The sequence below is a fragment of the Microtus oregoni genome, unplaced genomic scaffold, assembly GCF_018167655.1.
Source record: "Microtus oregoni isolate MIOR12 unplaced genomic scaffold, Mior012 000004F_ref0000308, whole genome shotgun sequence".
In the NCBI taxonomy this organism is placed as follows: Eukaryota; Metazoa; Chordata; class Mammalia; order Rodentia; family Cricetidae; genus Microtus; species Microtus oregoni.
The window spans coordinates 16,344,649-16,354,363 of NW_024543063.1; positions in this window are offsets into that span (position 1 = coordinate 16,344,649).

The following is a 9,715-nucleotide window of genomic DNA, read 5'->3' on the forward strand; positions in this document are numbered from 1 at the left end:
TTCTTAAAAGTTCAGATCTTCTTTTGGTTTATGATTTTTATATTATTTTGTGCTTATCAAGTCTTCTGCTACACAAAGTAACTGTGCAGTTATATTTGAGATGTTTATAGTTTGTTTACATGTAAGAATTTTTTTAGCATATGATATTAGACGGACTTTTGTACATAACCTAATCATCTACTAAGTAGCACATTTTCCACAGATGTTAGATATTTTTATTACATATATATTGAATTTTTAAAAGTATATTCATACATTTCATGTTATTAATAATATGTAATACATATTTTATGTATTAACACTGTACATCTCAAATTAACATGTACACATATTCATTAGAGCTATAAATATTGCTGTATATATGGAATGCATTTATGAGATAGCTCATAAATATGGACTGATTACATATTTACTGTTGTGTATGAATGTGTGTGTGCTTTCCATTTAACTTCACTGATCTAATTAATAATCCACCATAGCAATAGATTGCTTTAATCATTGCATTTTTAAAACATCTGGTGAAAACCCCTCCACTTATTTCTCTCTGATTTTGAAGCAATGGTCTATCTCTTTATATAGTATAAACACCAGTGAAAGAAACGTAATATCTTTCTACAATCTGAATGTATGTGTCCCTAGAAGTCCTATATTAGAATCCTGACTGAGGTGATGGCATTAGAAGGTGGGGGTCTTTGGAAAGAGACTAAGTCTGAGACTGAGCCTTTGTAAATGCGGTTGGTGTCTTTATAAAGGAGGCAGAGAGGTGCCACCTATGAGGCAGTCACAGGATCTACCAGCATCTATCTTGACCTACCTGGTATCTGGTTGCTTCTAAATCACATGGTTTATAGTATTTTATGATATTAGTCTGGATGAACTTAGTTTATTTTTCCTCTGTATTTTTTCCTCTACACATCAACATCTCTTAAATTTGTTAGAAATTTTATTTATTTCGCACACTAATTAAAAAATAGAATTTCTATAGTAGACATTCTTGTTTTGGGTCTTTATTCTCTAGTCTTCCATCATGCCAACCATTTTTGGTTTTGGTTTTTTTGTTTGATTTTATGAATTTCTTCATATAGATCTAGTCTATCTTGGACTGTTAGTGGTTGTCATTAACTTCTAATTGGATGTCTAAGACACAAAATGAATGATTTTTTTTAATCTCTCTGACATCCTGGTGTCTGTACTTTGTTAAATCGGAATTTCTTTACAGCAGCTATTTTTATTATATAAAATTATGAATAAATAGGAAATTTATGTAATTATTATAGAGAATATCTTCTATGAAGTCATATATATTTATGTTTCCATTTCACTGATTCATTATCTATCCCTTTCAAATGTGCTATGCACATATTATTTATAATATACTAGAATATGTTTAAAACCTTAAGATTTTAGAGCTAGCAATCATGATTTTGAGACTAGTCAACCATTGCAGTGGTATCATGTGAGTTTCCTGTTGGCCCATGTGATATTGCTATGATGACTGTCTTAGTTTCTTTCCCTGTTGTCTTGATAAAATACTCTGTTGCAAGCACCTTGTGGGAGGAAAGGTCTACCCTGACTCACAGTTCAAAAGTCCTGTCCATCATGAGAGGGAAATCAAGGTTTCAGAATCATGAAGAGGCGGTTCACATCACAGCCACGGTCAGAAAGCAAAGCCTATGACGTCTGCAGTTTCTCAGCTCCCTTTTCCCATCTCTGCAGTCCAGGATCACAGTGCCAGACACACTGGGTGTGTCTTCCAACCTCAATGCTTGATGTAGCAAAGATAACCTCCCACAGACACGCCAGAGACCTGTCTCCTAGGTGATTCTAGATTCTGTTAAATGCACAACGTTCACCATCACCAAGTGACGAAACACATACATACAAATGTGTAACCTACACTAACATTTTGGTTCTGCTGTTTACACATAATTTAACACATACATTGGATGCATTTTAACTATATATAATATACGAGCTTTTAACATTTAAAGAAACCTGAAAATGTAGAAATTCCGTTTTCCTTCCCAGCAGGCACACTTACTAGTTACCCGGGATAATACTGTCATCCTCTCCTTATGTGAACCGGAGCTTCTTCTAGTTTTTTCAGACTTGGCTCAAGTGCACCTGTTCGATCGGCCTTTGTAACTAGAAGTGGGACATCTTTCATAAACACTTTTCGCTGCCAGGACTGTGGGAAGTGCAAATGTCCCACCTGGCATCTGGTTTGCAATTAATTGCTGATAAAAAGAGGCACCAGCTCCATTGTTATTGTTCCAATAGTTATTTCGTCAGCCAAGAAACACTTCTTGGTACTGAGTCTCTCTCAGTCTGTGAGAGGAGATTTCATGAGGGAACTGCGGCTGGGTGGAAACTTGAGCAATCAGGCCGTGGCGGATGGAGGGAGAGAGTACTGAAAGACTACCAGAAAGGTGGGGGCAGTTCAGGGTCAAATAGAAAACTAGCACAAGGGAATCTCCCAAGAATCTACAAGGATGAACAGCTAAGACTCCTAGCAAGAGCAGATACGTAGTTTGAACAGGCCATCTTCTGTGACCAGGCAAGTCTTCAAGTGAGGGGCTGGGACACCAACCAAGCCACCTAACATTCAATCTACTGCCTGTCCTGCCTATGGGATATGCTGGGTAAAGGTGGCCTAGTGATGAAGGGAGTGGCCAACCAATGGCCCATGCCAGGACAGTAAGCCAACCCCTTATACTGCCTAGAGTACCAGGACCCATAGGCTGGATGATTAAAGACCTAGGATAGAACCAAACACAACTGGAGAAAAAATTGTGTCAATGTCATGATGCCTAATGATATTCTGCTATATTTATAGATTGGTGTCTAGCCCAGTTGGCATCAGAGGAGCTTCATCTAGCAACTGATGGAAACAGATGCAGATCCACAGCCAAACTTTAGGCTGAGCTTGGAGAATCCTACAGAAGAGGGGGAGAAGGGATTGTAAGAGTCAGAGAGATCTAAGACACCACAAGAAAACACAGAGTCAACTAACCTGGGCTGATAGGGGCTCATAGAGTCTGAACCAACAACCAGGGTGCCTGCACCAGACTGACCTATGCCCTCTGCATATGTATGCTAGAGTTGTGTAGCTTGTCTTGTCTTCTTGTGGGACTCCTAACCATGGGAGCAGTGACTGCTTCTGACTTTTTGTTTCTGACTCTTTTACAGGCTTTTGGGACCCTACTCCTCATACTAGGTTGCTTTGCTCAGCCTAATACATGAGGAGGTGCTTAATCCTACTGAAACTAGATATACCAAGTTTTGTTGATACCCATGGGAGAGCTGAACTTTTCTTAACAGAAATGGAAGAGGAGTGAACTGGTGGGTGGGGACAAGAAGTTGTGGAGGAGGGACAAGGAGGAGAGGAGGGAGGGAAAACTGCAGGCAGGGATGTAAAATAAATAAATTACTTATTTCATTTTTTAAAAGAATGCTTCTTTACTCATCAGAGTGAGACCAGATCCCATCGGAAGCTCTGCGATTAGGAGGAAATAAAAGGACCCAGCATTGGATTCTCGCTTTCAGTCTACCAGGACTGACATAAATTACATCACTTCTAAACTATGAATCAGAGTTCAAGGGGCAAGACTGTAGGAAAACATCTGGAGAAGCTGGAATGTAGCATCTTTAAAAGATACATTCAAATTCTAGAGTCATATTCTTATATAAAAAGTTCAAATACAAACTAGTATGTTGGTTTCCTTCATGGGTTGGTGATATTTAATGAACACAAAGAATCATCATATTTATCCTTGAGGTCATGTTAGTGCTTGAAACTGGTGAGGACTGAGAAATACCAAACCAGAAATCTACTGTGTGGGCTGATCTGCAGAGATAACTGTACAGTGTGGGATTTCACAGGTAGGAAGTAACAATAACAAAAATACCAAAAGGCAGGCGTTGAATGGAGAAGCCTTCATGGGAAGATCTGGGTGAACTCAGGGCAGAGTCCTGGTTCCGTGGTACTAAGTAAATACTAAAGCCATTGTGTTTATACAAAAGCACTTGCCTTTCATTTGAGCAAAGTTTATTTCGTTGGAAATACACCAAGTGTCATGACTTTGTTTCTCTTGGTTTAAGATCAACTTAGAGTTTGTATTAAATACATGCTAAACCTAAATATTAGGTTTAATACTCCATTGAAAGTAGTTTAATACCGCATTGAAAACAATTCAAACTGCAAATGTGAGGCCCAGTGTTTTGTTGTTTCCCATGTACAATTCTTTTGTTTAGTGAACAGTCTAATTTTGTTTCTTAACTGGAACTTTGGGAAGAGGCTAGACGACTCAGTTGGTAAAGTGCTGGTTGTATAAGCATGAGGACCTTAATTCCATAGAACCTGTATAAAAATTTGGGTGTAGTTTTCTTTGTGGGTGTGACTGCTGGTTGGTCTACCATGATCCCACGTAGGCCACATACACAAGAGTGGCTGGGTGTCCAAGCAGCAGTTTGATGTCAAAGAACAAACGGGACACCATTGGTTTAAGGGAGAGATCATGAGTTTGGGTGGGGAGGAGGTTGTGTGGATTTGGGAGAAGCTAAGAGAGGGTGCAAATATGACCAAAACACATTGAATTTCTCAAACAATTACTAAAAATACTACTTTTTAATGATCTGGGAATAGTGGAGCTTGCTTATAATTCTAGCTCTGGGGAAAGAGAGACAAGAGGATCATGGGAGGTGGCTGACCTGTCAGTGTGATGTAACTGGTGAGTCCCAGGTTCAGTGCGAGACCTGCCTCAAAAAGCAAGGTGGAGAGCTCCCGAGGGTAGTTTGTCCCCTGGCACACACACGTACATGCATGTGCACTGACACACACATGCAGGCGGAGGAGAGTGTGTGTGCTAACACAATAAATGTATACCTATCACACGTACTCCGTAGTCACCCCGCCCCCGTACAAATATGTTATCTATTTATATGGACGTTTCATTCTACTTAGCAACTGCACACTGGCTCGGCAGGGAGCTCTTAAGGGCTTTGCTCAAGTTATGAATGGAAAGCCCGTGTCTAAATGTTACATCCCAATCTGTCACACCTCCACACTTTCCCAGGTTTCTATTCTGTGTGAGGAAAGCAGCTACACCACACTGTGAAACTTGACATTCAGGTTACGAGCTGTAAGCAGTTTAGAAACAAAAGTTTGAAGTCATCTGTGAAGCAGTACAGGGCTTACTCTGGAGCGAAATGCCACCGCTAATTTTAGAGGGACGTGTTTCCTTCAGGCACCAGAGCATTCAAGATTACATCCTCTGGGAAACGTGTTCTGGGCTGAATCTGGGGAAATTTACGTATTATCTCGTAAGCTCATAATGAGGAAAAGGGGGGCTAAAGGGGACTTAAATGTCCCCAGGAAGACAGTGCGGTAGGGTATAAATGACCACAGAAGTTAGGTTTGTGTTAGAGCTGTGTTTAAGGACAATTTAATTGAACGGGGACAGAGAAATGGGTTTGTAGGGATGGAGGGACAGTGGGACTAACACCTCACTCCTGCTCAGCATGGACGCAGGCTTTAAACTAGAGGAAAACTAATTCTCACTGCCTGTGCTTGCATTTCCTGCTCTATTAGCCATGTTTCTTGCTGCTATGACAAAATCCATGACAGAGCAGCTAGGCAAGGGTTTATTTGGGCTCACGGTTGAGGGGGTATGATCCATTGTGACAGGCATGGCAAGAGGAGAGAGTGAGGCAGTTGGTCACACTGCATCTTCAGCTGAGGAGCAGAGAGCCAGGAGTGCCTACCCTCAACTCTTTATCCTTGCTATTCCTGTCAAAAGGTTAACTTATGGAATGGTGCCAGCCCCAGTAAGCATGGGTCCTTCTGCCCCAGTTAGCGTGGGTCTTCCTGCCCCACTTAGCCTCACCAAGAAACCCGCTCACAGAGAGAGAGGCCTGGAAGCTTGATTCCGTGGGGATTTTAAGTCCTGTTAGGTCGACACTAACCACCACGCCTGTCCTATATGAGATTTCAGGGAACAGCTGGAGACTTCTCAGTTGCTACCCGAGAATGACGAACATGCCTCTACTGCTGACCTGCAAGATTAATGATGGCAGCATCCGTGCTAAAAATTCAGTCACAAAAGCTACAGTGACTCCTATCAGCAGGACTTCGCTATGGCTCGTCTGGTACAGTCAAAGTTCTAGCTAAGTTTCCACATGACCCTTGACTTCAACGTTCTTCTTGACCCTTGACTTCAACTCCCTCACAGTGACTGGAGCCCAGCCCCTGCCCTCTTCTCCACTTTCATGTATCCTTACCCTCTTCCTTGTCTGCACTGCCCCCTCCAAGGGGCTCGTGGTTGAGTTTCATCCAAGGCTTGGGAGAAGGAGCAATAGGGCGAAGAAAGGCTCAGAGCTAGCTTGACTAGCACATTTTCCTCGACTGAAATAAGGCAAAACCAGTCCTCCTATAAAAGGGAACTAGTGATTTACTATGGACCGAGAATGAGAGCAAAAGTACTTCCTGTTCACATGGCCTGTCACGAAAATATGACGCATCCTCTGCCGATACATTGTATGGAACAGATGTCTGGGGGCAAAGTCACAATAAAAGCCTGGACTTTGACAGGCTACAGCCAGAAAATTCTACTTGGTACCATTTTCTTCTCTTTCTCTCCTTCCCAAAGCAGGGTCTTTGTGGCCAGTGAGATGTCTCAGTGGGTAAAAGGGTGTTGCTATGAAAATCTGGTGACTGAGGAAACTAGGGAAAGGTAAAACAGTAAGGACTCCTCAAAGTTGTCTTCTGGGCACTGACCCCTTCCCCACCAAAACACACACACACAATCATAAAAAAATTAAAATCTCTGGTCAATTTCTTAATTGCTCACTGTGTAAAGTGTATTGTGGGACAGATGCTTCTGCAGTTATATTTGATCAGAATTTACGAACTGGAAAACTAACTTCTCATAAAGGTCCAGAAGTTCGAGGCTATTTAGATGTTCATATTGGATGTGAATGAGAGGGCAGGGAGTGGAGGGAGAAGAGAAATGACAATGGACGGGAAGATAGGTGGTGGAGACAGAGCAGAGCGTCCTTGCAACCGTGAACCAGAACAATACACGCGTCCTGGAACAATGCTTTCCCAAACGGAAATCTCCCTTAGGCTGCCTCCCTGGCTGGCCCTAAACACACGCTGAAGGCTGAGGTGCTGCACAGAATAGAAAAAAGGACATGGTTATCAACTGGCCAGACTGCACTTCCTTTGGGCCTCTCAGAACCATGTAGCCTCCCTCCCTCCCGACTGATACCCTTGTGTGTTTTGTGTGACTTTGCCAAAAGGTGTGTGGGGATGGTGGCGGCAGAGCCTCTGATTTTCATTTTGAAACATCAGCCCTTTACCTGGTCTATAACCATGATCTTCCTGCCTCAGCCTCCAAGTGATAGTGTTACAGGAATGCACTACCATACTTGATTTATTATATAGTTCTTACAATAAACAAGTTAGAAAATATTTTATCATGGGAACAACAATTTTAGAATATCCTGTTAGAGAGATAACTCTTCCCTTGAATGTCATAAAAGATATTCTTACTGCCAATACCAGTGGAATATTCTGGAAAGACCAAGGATCACCAAGGCCAAATAAAGAATGATTAGCCTGGCCCATCTTAAAATATGATATAAGGCAGAATAATAGAACAAATCTCACTCCACCACTATTTTCATGCGAGTTTACTACAGAATATTTTTTCTTTATAAAGCAACTCAAAAATTTCTTAGAATGGAAAGAAATGAAAAATTCAATCCATCATCTATGTGACCTTACTTGAGCAAACCTATCAAATGATATCAGAGGAAGAACTGGAAAAAAATAGAGTTATGAAGAAAGTAGCTCTTCAAAAGTAAAAAAAAAAGTTACAAAAGAAAAAAATCTATTTTAGTTTGAGTCTGAACATGAGGTGAACTTTAAGTTAGTTAAAGCAGTTCAAAATTATCCAGAAAGCATTTGTTTGAAGTTTACATTTAAACTTCCAGAAGAAAACTGATCTTAAAATAGCTCCAAACATTTGGAGTACTTCTCAATAAGAAGTCTTTGACATATGAAGATGAGTTGATTCCAGCGTGATTCCTCAAGCACCCTGCCCCTTCCAGGTCATGAAGGCTGCTGAGTGCATACAACCGCTGAATGGTTTGGTCTGTGAGCTTGTTCTGGGAAAATGAAAATATTATTGCAGATGGGCGAGATGACTTTATTTGGGGTAAGACTGTCATTCTGATATACATATGAGGTGTAGTGTCTCTAACTCTTGAAATATTCTTTAAATACAAATTTTCTCATATCTAGTTGCTTCTGAAGTTTTAGCTCAGTATAAAGGACTTACAAAGAGGTGGTGTTTTCCACCTATGGTCTCACATTGATGGTATTAGTTATGGGAAGCATATGTTAAAATTCTCAGCAAATATAATTTTATTAGGCAACTTGAACACTATGTATATAGATATATATAATGCATTATATTCACAGAAAGTTACAGACATATATCTTCATGCTCTTTTATTTTTATTAAATTGATTTCTAACTTAGAGAATTTTGTTCTGACTGAATGAAACAAAGAGCACCATAAACTCTTAATGCTTACTCCCAAATCAATACTTAGAATTGCTGAAGTATTGTGATAGCTCTGTCTTTAGAAGACGAATCCTTGTAAACAAGCAGGAATCCACACGTGGTATCATTTTAGCAAGACACCAATTGGATCCTGTCATATCTGCAACCAGAAATACAATGTGAACCTGACATTTTAGTGTTCAGGTTTGTAATCCTGTGTCAGTTCCAAAGGAGTTGTTCATGTTTAATTGCATTCTGGAACCTCATGTGGATCCCTGCTTGTTTACAAGGATTCTCTCCTCCTCCTTGAATTCCGTTACCTGTCTGCCATGTGTCCCTTAATCACCACAGGGTTCAGGGGTGTTCTTTCCTGCAGAGAACATAAAACAGTTTATATACCTCCCACGACGATTCACAAGAGCTCACTTCTGTATGGCTTCATGGTAGACCCTTATACTACTCTCATGGAGGGTAGGAGATGCCAAGGAGGAGGAGGTAACCTTGAGAGGTAAGGAGACTACACACTGTCCCATGCACACATGACTCTCTGGGCTCTGGGTAGGGACACAAAAGAAAAAAGGGAGAAATATACTCCCTCCGGTGTGACTTCCATTTTCTCCTTTTGGGGAGCACAGGCTTTGTATATCTGCTTTGAAGGCACAGCATTAAGGAGAGGGGCTAAGGGTCAATCAGACTGGATCTGTGATTCAAATCTCAGCGTTGCTGCACTTGGTCTCTGTGACTTCGTGTAACTTGCTTGGATTCTCTAAACTAGATTTTCCCCTTAACAATAAATTTTTAATCAAAGTACCTAACATATAAAGTTATCCTGTAGATTAAACAATGTAAATAACTTTGATTGCATGGTTCATAGTTAGAATTCAATAAATGTTCGCAAGAGCTATTGTTATTATTTTTCTACTCCATGAATTCAAAATGAGTTCGGCAGCCCGTTTGCACACACAACTACTTTTGCAACCCTGGGGCCAAGAATACCCTCAGTCATTCTTCAAAATGACTAATTTCATTGGCTGATGTCCATAACCCAATGTTACACCCCCTCCATGCATGTCAATAATTGAATTCCTTTCTTTGTAAAAATGCTGGCCACCAAGTCTCAAAATATGTTTAATATGAGTAAAAAAA